Source organism: Mixophyes fleayi, chromosome 8 (genome assembly GCF_038048845.1).
Source record: "Mixophyes fleayi isolate aMixFle1 chromosome 8, aMixFle1.hap1, whole genome shotgun sequence".
Classification (NCBI taxonomy): domain Eukaryota; kingdom Metazoa; phylum Chordata; class Amphibia; order Anura; family Limnodynastidae; genus Mixophyes; species Mixophyes fleayi.
Window position 1 is genome coordinate 122,511,023 of NC_134409.1, and position 17,595 is coordinate 122,528,617.

Sequence of the window (17,595 nt, forward strand, 5' to 3'; positions counted from 1 at the left end):
TATATTGTCTTTCTACATTCATTTATATTAGGGACACATTTCAAGAGTAAGCAGGTATGTTAGAAGCATACTGCATTTGCATAGCACTGTATATTTTTTTTTATCTGTATACAATTAATATTTGTTTATCTAGCACCTGGCATATTATGTAGTGCTTTACTATATATACATAGATGTATTACAGTGATTACATATATACAGTATTGTACACAGCTTTGTTTTTACTCACACACAATTAGGCCTAAACACAAGGGTAATGTTTAGGACCAATGTGATAGATGTTTGTCAGGGGATACATTAACTGTAAATGTATATATAAATCTTGAGGAGTTACAACCCTAATTTAGCTGTATACCTGGGACTACAGAATCATGTAGTTTACTCCCATCGTTTGGAAGCTCTCTTCCTCCGAGACACCACTATAATTTGTTTTCCCAAAATGAAGCTCCATTATGACATTGCTGTTTTCCCAGCAGAACGGACATTCCTGTCCAAAAGACTTTTGGGAATTGTGCTTTCTTCTGGAATGTTACTCATTGCACAATTGAGGCACCATTACTTGTCAGGGATCCCTCTGAAGGATTGTATATATTCACTTGTAGTGCCCGTGTCTAAAATAACTAAAACAATGTCATAATTTCTTGCCACCAATTGTTCTGGATACTTCAGAAAACTGATTTTTACATATTTATTTTAAAAAAGGATACACTTTTTAGAAAAGTTTTTTTTTTTTAGACAAATATTTGTTCATTTTGTAAGAAGAACAATGTCACTTCTGTGCAGCAATATTTACATAGCATTGGCTATGACCTTGGCTAAGATTATCCTCTTCTGTAAATCAGTTTGTGATGATTTGCTTTATTCTTTAAATGCCTGGTGTGCTCTACTACTGGATAGTAAAATATGTATATGTCAATTTTCTGCAGGGTCAAACTACAGACAGAATCAAGAACTGGAGAACTAGTGCCGTTATCTGAAATTTTTAATTGATCAGTAGCTACACAAACCTGCCATAGGAATGTATCATTGAAAGGTAAGTGGGGAAAAAAGATTTTGGGATAACTCGCCTTTATTGTGAAAAGTAGACTCCACCAAATTGGGCACTTATTTGTGGGACCTGATATCCTTGGCCCCAGCAGCAAAGAGTTGGTCATACCACATGTTTCATAAAAGGGAGCAAGGTACAAAGGCTACTTTTTGACATTTTCCCAATAAATAAGGACTTATCCTTTAATTGACTGAGATAACAGAATTAATATGTAGCTTTCAGAGCAAATGTGGCATATAAATGCTTCTGTATGACCAAGCTGAAGAGTATACTAGACATAACATAAGTATTTATGTTTACCTTAAAGCTGCTTAAGGGGGTGATTCTTTTATATCTTGAAGTGCATAAGTCTTAGGGGTATATTTACTAAACTGCGGGTTTGAGAAAGTGGAGTTGTTGCCCATAGCAACCAATCAGATTCAAGCTGTCATTTTGTAGAATGTACTAAATAAATTATAACTAGAATCTGATTGGTTGCTATAGGCAACATATCCACTTCTTCAAACCTGCAGTTTAGTAAATCTAGCCCTTAGTGACCATGTTGTAAGCTAGACACAGTGGTGGTATTTATTTTTTTAAAGTGAACCAGTTTGTAGCCCAGGGGAGGGCTGACAAACTTTAGCCGTGGTTGGGGCGATACTCTGCACAGCATCCTATTAGAAATTTTTTAAAGGAAAATAAATGCATGTAGCCTAGTGACCCAGCCTAAGGTAGCCCACTATGGGACCGGCCCAGCTAGCCTCTGATGTATCCTATCAATTTGATATGAGCTAGTGACATTACTACCTGACTAATATTCCAAAGGCTAGGTACACACTGAAGAATTTTCCGATCAAAATGTTTACTACAACGATTTTAGTAGCGACTGAAGGTCTGATCGCCTGGGCGATTCATGCGTACCCACTAGACACGTTTAATCGATTAACGAAAGACCAACTGGCTGGGCAGCGATTTTTAACAGCCATATTGTTGCATTGAAAGATTTGGTTTTTGACACACTGAAACAACATATGTGGTCCCTGTAGCGATATCCCCAAGAAATTTAGATTATGGACCGAGCATGTTCATTAAGAACCACCCAAAATCTCTTTAAAAGAGAAGGAAACATGTCTTCTTCATTCATTCCGTAACACATACTTGTGTACAGTGCACGTTCTATACTAGAGTGACTTAGGAGCATAATTATAGAGGCAGACATATACAATACACATATATAGAAAACAATGCTAAGTGCTTTTCTTGTAGTCTGTACTGACAAACGTGTATAATTAAACAAGCAGACATGCTATACACATCAATGCTGTAGACAACTACTATTGTTTCACCATTGGAAGCACCTAATTGCCAATTGACTGACGTGCGGGCACTGCACCACGTGGGAGATGTACAGGCATCAGTAATTTACATACACACGCCCCCAAAGGAGTTGTGGGGTTTTGGGGTGATCATGTTTGCTGTCTTAAATGTGATTATTTTCAGCCAACTTGATAGAAAACTACCAAGTTAGCCAACCTCTGCTAGCAGCATATTGAAGCATTGTGCGTAATCATATTAAATTCAATGGTCACTCTCTTCATTTGCCTGCAAGTAGAAGGCATAATGAACGCCACGTGCCTGGATGCAGGTAACGATTGTAAAGCACTGTCAGCGATCCATCAAGTAGTAAAATAAAACATAGTGATTTTATACTGATATGACCTCCTATCTTGCATGAGTGCTGGTAGACTCTTTGATAGTTGCCTGATCATACCTTTGCATTGAGAGTGAGTTTAATTACCCTTTTTCAGATCATCAAGCAACGTTCCTTATTTGTTAATGCACATTTTACATTCATTAATCTGAATGGGGGGGGGGGTTGTATCAAGCTGAGAGTTTTTCGGCGGGTTTGAAAAGCCAGATTTATTTAGTACATTCTACAAAATGACAGCTAGAATCTGATTGGTTGCAACATCTCTACTTTTCAAACCCGCTTGATACATTTACCCCTAGATGTTTGACTTAAAAATTTAACTTTTTGGGGGGATTTAGGCATCTTTTAATCTATGAAGCATGAAGGTAAAATGCAATGTTCCCTTTTTATACCCCATTCATACTGCACCAAAATCCCGGGTTTTTGCCTGGGCGAGCTCAAACGATCCGGGTCTTGGTGCAGTATGAATGGTACAAGTCAAAAATCCCGGGTCTAAAAACCCGGGTCTTCAATTCGGGATTTATCGAGGGGTAATTCCCGGGTCGGACCTGGGTTGCCTGCACTATGAATGGTGCAACCCGGGTTTTTCAACCCGGGTTGCACAGAAAACAAGCTGATTGGCTGTCTGCCTATCTCTGGAGGATGATGTCATCGGTGGGAGCCCGTGGAAGATTCGAGAAGGAGTTTAGGAGAAATGGTGGATGGTGGAGTGCAGATCAAGCTGAAGCAGAATCGGAGTTTGTTGGAGAATGACGGCCATGATGAAAAGTAATGTGGTAAACAATCACCACCCACTTTTGCATCATCTTTATGCGTCAAAAAAACAGTCACCTTTCAATGACATCACCATTTTTCAGCCAATGAAAACTGCTCTGGTGATGACTCCCACAAATTGCCAGGGCACAGACTTGTGCAGTATGAATGGGGTCAACCCGGGAAATTCCCGGGTCTGAGGTACAGTATGAATGGTGTTTCTGAGCTGGGACGCTCCGAGCCACGGCAAAAACCCTCCTTGAAAAACCCGGGATATTGCCGGGGCGGCAGTATGAAAGCGGTATTCAGACTTTCCACTGAAGCTCTGTTACTGTTTCTAGCAAAAACAGCAGAGACACCATCCAGAGCCTACAGTAAATTCATTAAAATGCTTTGTTCATGAATTAAAAAGCTTAAAAGCAACATGTTTGTTTATCCTTGCAGTGATATCATTGCACATTCATGCATTTGAATGTGCCACCCTGCACAGAGCATGTGTTACCTAGAAGACTGCAAGCCAGTCAATCAAATCTATGCACTATTCCTTCTTTACTCTCTTCCAGAAATACATAGTGCAATAAGTTTACCCCCTAAACATCTTTTTAACCATTAAACATATCTTCCCTCAACTAAAGGATAGGGCAGATTATGTGCTAGACAGATATGATTAAACATTTGCTTTTGTATATTGGCTCAATATTACACAGGCTTTGGGTATCCAGTATGGGGCATATTTGGAGAAATACAGTACCTCTGATATCTTTATAAGTGCAGTGTAATGGGTGCAATATATATGTATTTATCACCACATGAGGTATGCAACATTTCCAAGAAAAGTTATTTGAACAATGTTATTTATATAGTACTGATACATTCTTTCAGTGTACAGATTTGTCTTTGTGGGGTTTACATAGTTTTACATCATAATGTGTTTGCTTCTCCGATATACTTGATCTCCTGTGTGTGCACAATCATTGTATTCATGTTGTGGAGTTGACACACACACAGCTTTTCAGGGAAATTACATAACAAAAAAAACCTGTGTTGTCTTTCTGTTGCTGATCAGCAGAGTTGTTTTACCTGTTAATTAGCAAAGTCATAAAAGTGTGACCTTTAGGTAATTTGAGATGTGCTTGTATGCTGTGTTATCTACCTTTGTTTCCTTCCTATAATGGGTGGCTAAAATAAATTAATGCAATGGCTGTAGGTACTGTACCTGTAACTGCCACCAATAACTGTGGCATTGTGTGTGTACTTATAATGCAGGGTCTACTTGGGGGACGGGGGCCACTGTAAGGCTGGGTACACACTACAGAATTTTCAGACTAATGTGTTATCTACAACGATTGTACCTACGACTGAAAGTAAAAAAAAATAATAATAAAAAAAAATAATTCACGATCACCGTACAGATTCATGCGTTCACACTATATATGTTTTAATAGATTTACCCTCAGATCTGTGCTCTTCAACTGTCATAGCCGTCGGCTGAAAAGATCATCATCATCATCATCACCATTTATTTATATAGCGCCACTGATTCTGCAGCGCTGTACAGAGAACTCACTCACATCAGTCCCTGCCCCATTGGGGATTACAGTCTAAATTCCCTAACACACACACACACACACACACACAGACAAAGACAAAGAGCGAGAGAGAGACTAGGGTCAATTTTGATAGCAGCCAATTAACCTACTAGTATGTTTTTGGAGTGTGGGAGGAAACCGGAGCACCCGGAGGAAACCCCTGCAAACATGGGGAGAACATACAAACTCCACACAGATAAGGCCATGGTCAGGAATTGAACTCATGACCCCAGCGCTGTGAGGCAGAAGTGCTAACCTCTTAGCCACCGTGCAATAGTGACTCTGTAAACTCTATGGAGATCCTGATCGTGAATGCATACACACTGCAGGATTGGAACGATGTTGTTCCATATTTGAACGAGATTTATAGTCCTGCTGAACAATCAAACCATACGATGATCGGGGCTTTGGAACGTCTATCATTCATCGTCTGAGTGTACACACTAATGCAATATCGGGGCGAACGGTCGTTTATCGGGCGATTGGCCCGTTAGTTGGCTGAAAACACTGTAGTGTGTACCCAGCCTAAGGAGTATTCACAAACAGTGAGGAACACAAATATTAACCACACATACACTATAATACAAGTATTACAGCAATATTATGTAAACCATATTATACAATACTATGGCAAATAATTATTTTCCTTACAAGCTCATCAATCTAGAAGTAGCAGTTTATCAGAGATCATTAGTGACCTAGTCGTCTGACATTGTATGTGTCTGATTAGGTTTATGAAGTTGTATAGCACAGTAGTTCCCAAACTGTGCGCCCTGGGGTACCTCGGCCAGGGCCGGTGGTAAGCAAGGTGGGGGACTACTTGGTAATTATTTTGGCTTAGGGGTGCCTTGAAGAAAATATGGAGACCCTAAGGGTGCCTTCAACTGAAAAAGTTTGGCATCCACTGGTGTAGCATGTTTACAGGGGAGAAAGCATAGCCTACATTTTTTTTTTCTAACATAGTCAAATTAAATATAAGTGCACTTTATATTACCAGGAAAAGTGTTCTAATTTTATTTAAAGAGCATGTTAAATTACTGTAGGACATTAATGTATACAGGTATGTGATCTGTTATCCGGAAAGTTAGGAAAACCAGCAAGACAAAAAAACCAGAATAATTTCTGCAGTTTGGTACTGATGCCAGAAAAACAGACATAATCACTGAGCAGTTACTCTTACAGTTACTGTACAGAAAACTTCTAAACAACTTAATTATTATTATTTATTTATATGGTGTCACAAAGTATCCGCAGCACCAGAAAAACTACAAAAATACAAAACAGACAGTATACCAGGGGACAACAGTACAGGGTAAAACGAGTATAACCAATACTTCAATATCTCCAGGCATATCATGTGCAGTGGTGTAGGAGTAGAAGAAATGGTGTTGAGACAGAAGGGAAGAGGGCCCTGCTCAAAAGAGCTTACATTCTAAGGGGAGGGGAAACAGACAGCAGGCAGGAGAGGAGTCAGTAGAGAGGATCAAGCATAGGAGAAGGTGGGAGGTGAGGAGAACAAGGATGGAGAAGTTTAAGTGGATGGTTATTAGGCCTTAATGAACAGATGGGTTTTGAGAGCCCAATTAGGGGATGGATGGATGGAGAGAGGGAGGGGCAGAGGGGGGTAGCACAGGAGAAGTCTTGATTTCCGGCATAGGATGAGGTGATCAGCGCAGAGGAAAGCCGACGGTCATTGGCCAAACACAGGTAACGTGCGGGAGTGTGGATGGAGAGGAGGTTGGAGATAAAAGGGGCAGCAGTAGAATGGGAAAGGGCCTTGTAAGTGACCGTGAGAAGTTTAAAGTGAATTCTGTAGGGGTAAGGGAGCCAGTGTAAGGCAAGGCAGTGAGGGGAGGCAGAGGAAGAGTGGCATTAAAGATTTGTCTCACAGCCGCATTAGGAATAGAGCAAAGAGGGGCGAGATGGGAGTGGGGGAGGCCAGTGAGGAGAAGGTTACAGTAATCAGGACAGGAAATGATGAGAGCATGGATGATGGTTTTGACGGCATCCTGAGAGAGGAAGGTCCGGATGCGGGCAATATTCCGTAGTTGGAATCAATAGGATAAGAAGAGAATAAGAAGGGAAACACCAGGGGCAGTGTAGAGAGATACTGGGGTAATTATATGTGTCATTATTATATTTACTGTAAAAATCCTATATTTGGTTGTGTATTACTGAGCTGAAATATTTTTACTAGAAATATGACCATCGTGGGGGCGTGGCCTGGCACAGAATGTGGTCACATGCTTTTTTCAATGCAATGCTCTGTGCCTGAGCAACAGCTTTTCATAGGGTTTAATGCTGTGATGGGCAATAGGCGGCCCTCCGAGCCTTCACCTGTGGCCCCCAGCTCACCCCTGCTGTATGCTTGTCAATCCTTGTCGGCCCCAGCTTTTATTCAGAGATTACAGTTAATGTACGGCCCTTTTGTTGGTTAGCGTTGCAGCCATTGAAGGGTACCTGTTTGCCCTTCGTTGGTTTAATGGCTAAAATGGCTGTCTCCATTGTGTGTAGGCCAATTTAACTGTAAACCCATGCTTTTTTATTATTTGTTTTTTACTACAAGACAATCATAAATATCTAGGAGATTACAACCAAAAGAGGCCTCAGTCTTGTTCATTTACAATGATGAAAATTACATTTTAATAGTCCAATGACCTATGGCCCACCTAGGATAGAAAATGAGAAGACAGAATGTGTATGGCTACATATCGGAGGAATTATTCCACCGATATAGAAACATAGGTTGGTGTAGCTCTCATATGTATAAACATTGTGGCTCCGCTATTTCATCTAGTTTATCTATGAGCATCTATGCTCATATAATATTCTTTCTTATTAAAATAGTCTGATTTATCATTTCTACCGCTGCCAAAAAAAGTTGGAATGGTAGGATTAGCCAATGCAGCAACATACACTTTCATGTCAGAAATAACATTTCCAAAATGTTAACAACTTCAAATCTATACGTCTTTGTTTTCCCAATAGCTTAACAGACATATTTAAAATACATGTTTAAATTGAGATACCGACTGAAGCGGTATCCAGTGTGCAGATCTATCATTATGCTGTCAATAGGCATGATATTGGATTTTCTACAATTCCTAGAACATTAAGAGTAACTTCTGAATTCCTCATTATGAGACATCGCAAAGGTTAGGTTCTCACCTATCATTTAAAACATGACAACAGTGGTAGGGTGAATAGCACATGTCTCTACTTACCTAGTCCTTTTACCTAGGTGGAAAAGAAAAGAGATCTGACCATTTAATTTTTTTTTGTTTAATAAAGTTTTGTTGAGAACTTCAAGCACAAAGAAAGAACTACAACAACATGGCTGCTTGTAACAGTGAAAAGCAATAGTCATCCACAAGGGCAGCAGCCCATTTACTCTTATACAAGCTCTGGGTGACCTTTATAGCAGTTTCACCTGCCTAAAACCTGTGTATGCAGCCAAGACCTCCCAGAAATTGTCCCAATTTACTGAGTCAAAGGCCTTGGATAAACTAAATAAATAAATAAATAAACTCCAATACTGGCCCATAGGTTCATCTGCAAATTGGTATGTAATCTCCTAATATTAACAGCTGTAGACCTGTCTGGCATAAATCCAGATTGGTCTGAATATGTGTTTCTAGCACAACGGACAGAGTTCAGAGTTTTGCAGTATCTTAGCGTTTGTTTTCAACAATAATAATGGATGATAGGTCTCACACAATCTTATGTCCTTGCCCGGCTTAGAGTTATATAATACCCTAATACGTTGAACTTGGCAACGCTCCCTTTTCAAAGGCATCATTAAATACTCTACAATACAAGCAGCTCTGGTGCCAACATATCCGTGTATGTCTTATACATTTCAATAGTTTGTTGTGTCCTGGACTTTGACCAGTGCCAACTGTTGAAATAGCATCCGCAACGTGGTTCAGTATTCTTCTAAATAGTTGTATCTTTTTCCTTTAACAAAATGGGCTAAAGCATTCATTGAGAGACAAAGGAAAAAAAATCCATGGAACTATAACTAATATGAGTCATATGAGTTCTTTTAAACTATGGGACTCCTCCTATATATACGGTGACTGTCTGCCACAATCTGTCTCTCCTTATAGTGGAAAAGTGTGTCTAGAATAAAATATGCTTTTAGCCTATGTATTCAATGCATATTTTTGTGCCACCATTGAAGTCGAATGAGAAGCTCTATTTGCATTTTGCTTTATACACGCTTTCAAAATCAGAATGGAACGGATCATCGTTTAAGTGCATATATTTGTACAGACAAAAACACCCTGACGTGAGCCTTAAATGCTTCCCACACTATACCCACTACTGCAGTTCCCACCTTAAGTATAAATTGTTCTGTAACATGTTTAAGAGAGCTACTTCCACAGTGGTTTAATAATAATAAACACAGTCGACTTGAGAAGTACAATAGGAGTATATACATATTTTCCAGTGCTAGAACAGAATTGACTAAGGAAAAAAAACAAACAAATTAATCCTCCAAAAACGACTGTACAGAGTGCGTATAACAGGACTATGGCTTATAGAATGGATTCTGAAATCTCCATATGTCTGGCAGCCCAATTTCCCGAATTAAGCACACAATTGGCACCAATAAAATTGCTAAATACATTAAAATCTCTCCAACATAAGACTGTGCACAGGAGGATTGTGTTTGCGATGCACAAAAATATCCATTTTAAACTTTACAAAGAAGGTTTCTCATTCTACAAGACCTCCTGAACGTATTGCTCCATATTATGTCTAAATGCTGTATATAGCATTATATAAAGATAACATCCATTTAAAAAATCAATGTCACATATAGTATATAATAATGACCCCTAGCAAAATATAAAAAAAAATTAAGTGAATGGAAAATTCAGCGTGCAGGGATAATATAGATTAAAATCAAAAGTAGCCCTTATCCTTATGTGACGGATCGAAGTTCCTGATAAGAATGTAATAACTGACAGGTTTATTCTTATTGATTATCTAATTTATTGTCCTGTAAGTATCTTCCTTAACTAACTCCAATGTGATGTTTGGTAGGACGGTCTGTATGGCTTACTTCTATAAAATAAAAATGATTGATTCTTCAAGTTCATATGAATAAAACTATAGCTACATTTCAAAATGTCACCTTACAATTTTTATTGAAGAGGCTACAGGTCTCTTAGGGGCATATTCAATTGTTCCGAATCCCCGCAACGTTAAAACTATTACCGTTATTAGGGTAATAGTAAGCTGGATTTCAGCTCGCGGCTCAGGGAGCTGCGAGCTGAAATCCAGCAAGAAAACGATCGTAAAAATGGTACGCGCACTATTACCGTAATAACGGTAATAGTGCGCGGAGAGCGCGATTTTTGGCGTTTCCGCCAACAATTGAATATGCCCCTATGTGTTGTAACAATTTGTAAAATTGTTTCATATAACTATTATCCTTCTCTGTAAGAGCCATTTATACTGTCTGTCCACTGTCCACTCTCATTCATTGGCTTAAATGGCTTTTATCTCCAAAATCTACATCATGTAGGTTTTGGCTATAATGTAACCCCCCCTCCCCATTGCATCTAAAGTTTACAGCTTAAGTCTACAATAAGTAATAGGTTTCCTTGAAAAATTAGGATTATATAACGTTATAATTGTATCTAAGCTTTGTTTTGAAATGTAGTAACTTCTACCGATCACAATCTGATTGGGTTGCTTTTGGCTTGACAAATGTTGGAAATGTCTCTGAAATATAGGTGTATTTTGACATTTCGGTGCAAAGAGCATTCTTGTTACTTCCTCAAATTCCTCCAAAAATATACCTGCTGTCTGAATCTAATTATAAAATGTGCTATTCTTGTAATAAGGATGAATACAGTCATGACCAACAGTTTTGAGAATGACACAAATATTATTTTTCAAAAGTTTTTATGATGGCAATTTGCATATACTCCAGAATGTAATGAAGAGTGATCAGATGAATTGCAATTAATTTCAAAAATTAACTTTATCCCAAAAACAACATTTCCACTGCATTTCAGCCCTGCCACAAACAGACCAGCTGACATCAGGTCAGTGAGTCGTTAACACAGGTGAGTGTTGACGAGGACAACGCTGAAGATCACTCTGTCATGCTGATTGAGATAGAATAACAGACTGGAAGCTTTAAAAGGAGGGTGGTGCTTGAAATCATTGTTCTTCCTCTGTTAACCATGGTTATCTGCAAGGAAAAAAGTGCAGTCATCATTGCTTTGCACAAAAAGGGCTTCATATGCAAGGATATTGCTGCTAGTAAGATTTCACCTAAATCAACCATTTATCGGATCATCAAGAACTTCAAGGAGAGAGGTTCAATAGTTGTAAAGAAGGCTTCAGGGCGCCCAAGAACATCCAGCAGGTGCCAGGACCGTCTTCTAAAGTTGATTCAGCTGCAGGATCGGGGCACCACCAATGCAGAGCTTGCTCAGGAATGGAAGCAGGCAGATGTGAGTGCATCTGCACACAGTGAGGCGAAGACTTTTGAAGGATGGCCTGGTGTCAAGAAGGCCAGTAAAGAAGGCACTTCTCTCTAGGAAAAAGATCAGGGACAGACTAAAATTCTGAAAAAGGTACAGGGATTAGACTGCTGGGACTGGGGTAAAGTCATTTTCTCTGATGAATCCCCTTTCAGATTGTTTGGGGCATCTGGAAAAACGCTTGTCCGGAGAAGGAAAGGTGAGAGTTACCATCAGTCCTGTGTCATGCCAACAGTAAAGCATCCTGAGACCATTCATATGTGCGGTTGCTTCGCAGCCAAGGGAGTGGGCTCACTCACAATTTTGCCTAAGAACACAGCCATGAATAAAGAATGGTACCAAAACATCCTCCAAGAGCAACTTCTCCCAACCATTCAAGAACAGTTTGGTGATGAACAATGCCTTTTCCTGCATGATGGAGCACCTTGCCATAAGGCAAAATTGATAACTAAGTGGCTTGGGGATCAAAACATCAATATTTTGGGTCCATGGCCAGGAAACTTCCCAGACCTTTATTCTGTTGAGAACTTGTGGTCAATCTTCAAGAGGCTGGTGGACAAACAAAAACCTACAAATTCTGACAAACTCCAAGCACTGATTAGGCAACAATGGGCGGCCATCAGTCAGTATGTGGTCCAGAAGTTGATTGACAGCATGCCAAGGCAAATTGCAGAGGTCATCAAAAGAGGGGTGAACACTGCAAATATTGACTCTTTGCATAAACTTAATGTAATTGTCAATAAAAACCTTTGACACTTATGAAATGCTTGTAATTTTACTTCAGTATATCATAGCAACATCTGACAAAAAAGTCTAAAAACACTGAAGCAGCAAACTTTGTGAAAACCAATACCTGTGTCATTCTCAAAACTTTTGCCTATGTCTGTACACACTTTGAGAATAGAATGGTATACTCACCCCACCCATGATTTCTCCAGTGATAGACATTTACTAGTGATCGTTTGCCTCTCCTGTAAAAAGACAATGTTAGGAGCCACTTGTTTAAGCTTGGCAATAACTAGAGTGCGTTTAAAAGGACTTCCCGCTCCACGACAAGTGTTGCCCCCCCCCGTATTAAATGAAAACGTATTTGAAGTATCGCCCCTATTAGTATATAAATAAATAGTGTTGTCCCCATTGTAATATAAATATATGGTATATGTAGTGCCCCTTGTTTTAAAATAACAAAATCATAGCGCCTAACCCACCCACAATGAGTTAAGGTCCAGTGAGCCCGGCTACTTAATAGTCCACAAGCCAACTAGGGACGTCCCTACCACTGTCAGCTAATTACAGATAGCCTACTCATTGTGCGTTGGGTGCTTCTTGGGAGTGATGCGAGCTTTCAATGGCTTCCTTTTTTTTTTTTTTTCTCTTCTCTAGGATTTCAAGATTCCAATTGGATTACGGTGGAAGAAGATGAAAAAAAGATTTTAGGTAAGTTTTAATTTTGTAGACACTTCTGATTTTATTATTAGGGCAAAAAATAGTTACATTTTTAAGAAAGCATTGTGAATTTATTATTTTATATTATTTATATTCTAATGGGGACACTACTATATATTTATAGACTAATGGGGGGGGCACTACAATATAATTATTTTCTAATGGGTATTTCATTGGTTATAGGGTATTTCCGTTAATACACTTGCACACTTGTGTCACTACAAGTGAAAGTATACTCTAGCGCTCATGTGTTGCCAGTGCATGCTGGTACTTTTTAGTTCCAAAAGTAATTGCACTATATTTTCTCATTATTACCCAGATACCCACTGGCCAGGGGTGACAGTAGGGACCCAGTGCTCAGCCGGGGCCCGGGCATTTGTCTGGTCCCCTCCCCCCTTAGAGAAACAGGTTCAATGCTGCGCGGGCTGGGCTCTTGCAGAATGGAAGCGGTACAACCAAATGTTTTCCATCTGGTTTTACTATGCACTCTGGCCTGAACAGTTGGCCTATGGCAGTTTGGGTGGGGTACCAGTTGCCAAGGACGGGAATTCCGACAACAGTTACATCGACAGTACAGTGTTGATTGCTGTAGTTGCGGCATCTACGAAATGCAGACTTCAGCAAAAGTGACAAAGAAGAGTCCGGCAAGCCTGCTATAAAGCGTGACTGGACAACCTGCCGCCACTAAGGTTCACATAATTATAAATAGCGAGAGTTACATTGATGCTATTAAGGGGGCAATGGGAGGACCTGGCAGCTGTATAATGTCCAACCCTTGGTAAAAAAACAACATTATAGAGCCGCAGGGTTCTCGCATTGCCCTCTTAATAGCAGCATTGTAATTGTCGCCATTTAAAATGACGTGAACCTCATTGTCGCCATGTTGTCCTGTCGCGCTTTATAGCGGGCTTTCCGGAATTCTACTATGTCACTTTTGCTGAAGTCTGCATTTCGTAGATGTTGCAATTACCGCAGTCAACATTGTACTGTCGCTGTAACTGTTGTCGGAATTCCCATTGTTGCACCAACGACTGCCACCTGGCGGTCTATGGGGTTTCCAAACCGCCACATATCTAATGCGGTTTGAATTTTAAGCCCCTCAGCCGCAGGATAGCAATGGTAACATAGCTCACCCAGCACCGTAAATAGGGTTCACTGATAAGAGCAACAGTCCACAGTGATAGATATGGAGGTAGCATTTCCTTGTTTGATTATCTTGTGTCAATGTTCCATCCAGCATTCACTGTGAACACTCCTGTATATTGTCTATACTTTCCTCATAGTATCCACAGTGATATACTATGATGCAGTGAGTGTGTCTGTCTGTATAAGAATTATTATAAACATACTAGGGCCGATTGAATTCGACCACGTTAGTCTAGGAATAGCGCAACGTTGGTACTATTACCCTTTAATATGGTAATTTTAAGCCCGATTGTAAGCTCCAGTGGCAAGGACTAATGTGAATGACTACATAGTCTCTGCGTTATATAATTGGTGCTAATGAATAAACTATAATACTAAGCTCACATGGTCTTATATAAACACATGTAACCAAAAACATTTATATATAGATATATTTAGCAATCTTATTTTGTGGCACACGGTTTCACACCCAAATTGACAAGGATTGTTTCTCTATCCGGGGTCTGTGCCGAGTTTATCCACATAAACGCAGCACATTCTATCCGTAGCTTAATTTATGACTGTTCAACTGCTATTTATTTTATTTTTCAGTGTTTTACAGGTACTCTAGTACAGTACTTGATCTGTGGATAAGTTGTAAGCTTAGAAAGCACGTCATGTTGTCACACGTCATGCAACAGTCACATATAATTGTTCTGTTTTTGCTGTAAGATCAGTGCAGAGTAGGCCATTGTGTTGAAATTATGTTGCCTAGCAACCCTGACTTTGCATAAAAAATAGATTCATTCATTTCAAATATATACTGTGGTATGTGCAACATTGTACTTCCGTAAGATGTATGAAAGTGCTGTGGAGTAATAAATTCGCAGTACTTCTTTTAGCCAAAAGCAAACAAGGAAAAGCGCTGCTGGGAATTTATCAGAAGTGAATAATATGCAGGATTTAAGTAAATGCTTTCTTGTTATTCAGTACTATCCAGTTTGAATATTCTTACTCTTGAACATTAATTTGCATGCAATTTAGAACTTTATGGGGGGTATTCACTTGTCAGCGAGTTTTTTTGGGGGGTTTTTCCCTGCAGCGTAAAAAAAAAATATCCTGTGGGTTTTTGACGGCAATAGCGAACCGCTTTGAGTTAGCGCAGCGGAAAAACTCGTGCAATTCAATTGAAAAAGAGGGAACGCTGCCCCCGCGTGTTAAACATTGTGTTTGCGAGATTTTAGGGGAGTCAAGGGGAGTTTTAACGCTGTCATGTATAACACAAAAAAAGCTTTTGCATAAATTTCCATACATTAGATTGCATTACACATTGATAATATCTACATTACAGTACTTTCTTTAGCATATTTTTTAATTGAACTATTTTTTACCATACAATCATCTATACCATGTCAAAACACATTACTACATTCATATTTGTACCAAAAACATACATAAATATAATTTAATTAGTGATTTTATTTTTTTCATTTCATTATTTTTTCACAAGAAAATCAACTCACACAAGTTAGGCATTAGTGACAAACATAAGTTTAACTTTTTTTTCCACATTATTACATGATTTCAAATACTTTTTATTTTTAACACATCCCATAGAGGTGCGAAATAAAACAACATATTTGCCTGTTTTACCCGCCGCGTTAAAAAGCAATTGAATAGCTTTTAACGCAGCTGCCTCTCGCACACCCTATACTTTCAATAGACCTTCTACTGGAGCGCGAGAGGACCGTTTAATGAAAAAAAACTGAACGTTAAAAATGGAATTGAATCGCAGGTAAAGTTAACCCACTCGAAAATGATAAAAAAAAAACAGTGTTAAAATGACTTAAAAAAAGAAACTCGCTGACAATTGAATACCCCCCTATGTACAATAATAACATAACTATATGGTGAACAGTGGAAATGTTTTAAATATTTTTTTTTTTTTTTAAGTTTGGCAAACAGAATATGCATTTGTGCCATGGAAAGCCTCCTATCCTGTGCATTTGGCGATCGCCGACAATTAAATAAGTCTGCCCTTTGCTGCAGCCATATTTCAGATGTTACTATTTTTATTTTATTTATTTTTTTCTTTAAATTACCATTTCTATTTTTTGTATGGATTCTTGAGCATCTAACTGTTTGAGTGATTGTCATAAGATTGGAAAGGCAAAGTCGCGCAGTCTAGAAATTGTAAAGCCGAAAAGATCACAGCACTTTTTTTTACATGAAAGGACCCTCAGCAAACAGAAACAGTTTATTCAAGTGTGGATTATGACCGATTACAAATAGAAGATGAGGCGGAGAGAGACTGAAGCTACATAGATCTGATAGCGGAGGCTGTGTTTAATCAGTGCTGACTAGAGACTGCCGCTTTGTACACAGAGACTATACCAGAAGCATTTCGTTCACATTTAGGCAGATGATGATATTATGACTAAGAGCCAATCTTGAACATCCCTGTTTGATTTCACAGTTTCCAACTCAGGGTCATTTTGCTTTAAATTGCATTATATTTCAAAGGATTGATTCAGTTAATTTGTCTAAGGCAGAAGGCGCTTAGAATCGCAGCATTCATTACTACTAGCACTAACTAGCATCTGTACATATAGCTGAGAGAGGCTTCACTTCCCTTTAAAGTTTGTCAATTACTTATGTAGAGTGGAGGCCATCATTTTGTGGGCTGAACCAATATTAAAAGATAAGTCTACTTTTGTAGATTTTTTTTCTGTGCTATCTTGACTATAGATTGGTTAGATACACTCTCCATGAGAGTGTATCTAAAGAGTACCCTTTTGTAAAGTGCCCCATTTACAGGGTGCTGCCCGTATGGAGTTCTCTGTATAAAACAAGGCTCTACATGCTGCATCTTCTACACAACATTATCAGTTTAAGGTGAAAAGCAATATGTGTTTATAACTTCAAACTCAATGACGTTGTAAAGACGAAGCGACAGTGAGGGGTCCGATAGACATTTAAGCTCAACAGCAAAAAACATAATAAATCCATAGAACTTAACATATTCACGATGGAGCCAATCAGTTTGGTAGGAACTTGTGCTACCTCTAAGGCTATTAAGGACCTGAGTCATTAAGGAAAGTAAGGCATAAAAATGAGTAAGTGTTCTCCGGGGCAAACCATGTTACAATGCAAGGGGTGCAAATTACTTTATTATTTTGCACATAAGATAAATACTGGCTGTTTTTTCATGTAGCACACAAATACTTGATGGCTTCATTTTTACACTGAAATTTAAAGATGTTCTAGGACATGCCCTACCCCAAATATAAATCTGTCCCCACATTTTAAATTTACCTCCCCCCTCCAATGCAACATGGTTTTGCCCAGGTGCAAAGTTACTACTTTTTTTATGCTTTGCTCTCCTTAATGACTCAGGCCCTACGTATTTAGGTGACGCACTGTAAGTAACTCTTTTCA

The 17,595-nt window shown here is 39.0% G+C and overlaps 2 protein-coding genes and 1 long non-coding RNA gene across 3 annotated transcripts in view; 2 read left to right on the top strand and 1 right to left on the bottom strand.

The window, feature by feature from the left end:
* PRICKLE2 (prickle planar cell polarity protein 2) overlaps positions 1-17,595 on the bottom strand; it is a 938,433-nt gene that overhangs the window by 559,401 nt on the left and 361,437 nt on the right. The window lies entirely within an intron of this gene.
* Positions 1-17,595, top strand: part of LOC142099667 (uncharacterized) — a 270,464-nt gene that overhangs the window by 128,395 nt on the left and 124,474 nt on the right. The gene's annotated exons all lie outside the window — the stretch shown is intronic.
* Positions 1-17,595, top strand: part of ATXN7 (ataxin 7) — an 85,112-nt gene that overhangs the window by 436 nt on the left and 67,081 nt on the right. Inside the window, exons 2-3 of the mRNA XM_075183363.1 lie at positions 927-1,033; positions 12,970-13,023. The gene's annotated coding sequence lies outside the window, so the exon portion shown is untranslated. The remainder of the gene's footprint in view (positions 1-926; positions 1,034-12,969; positions 13,024-17,595) is intronic.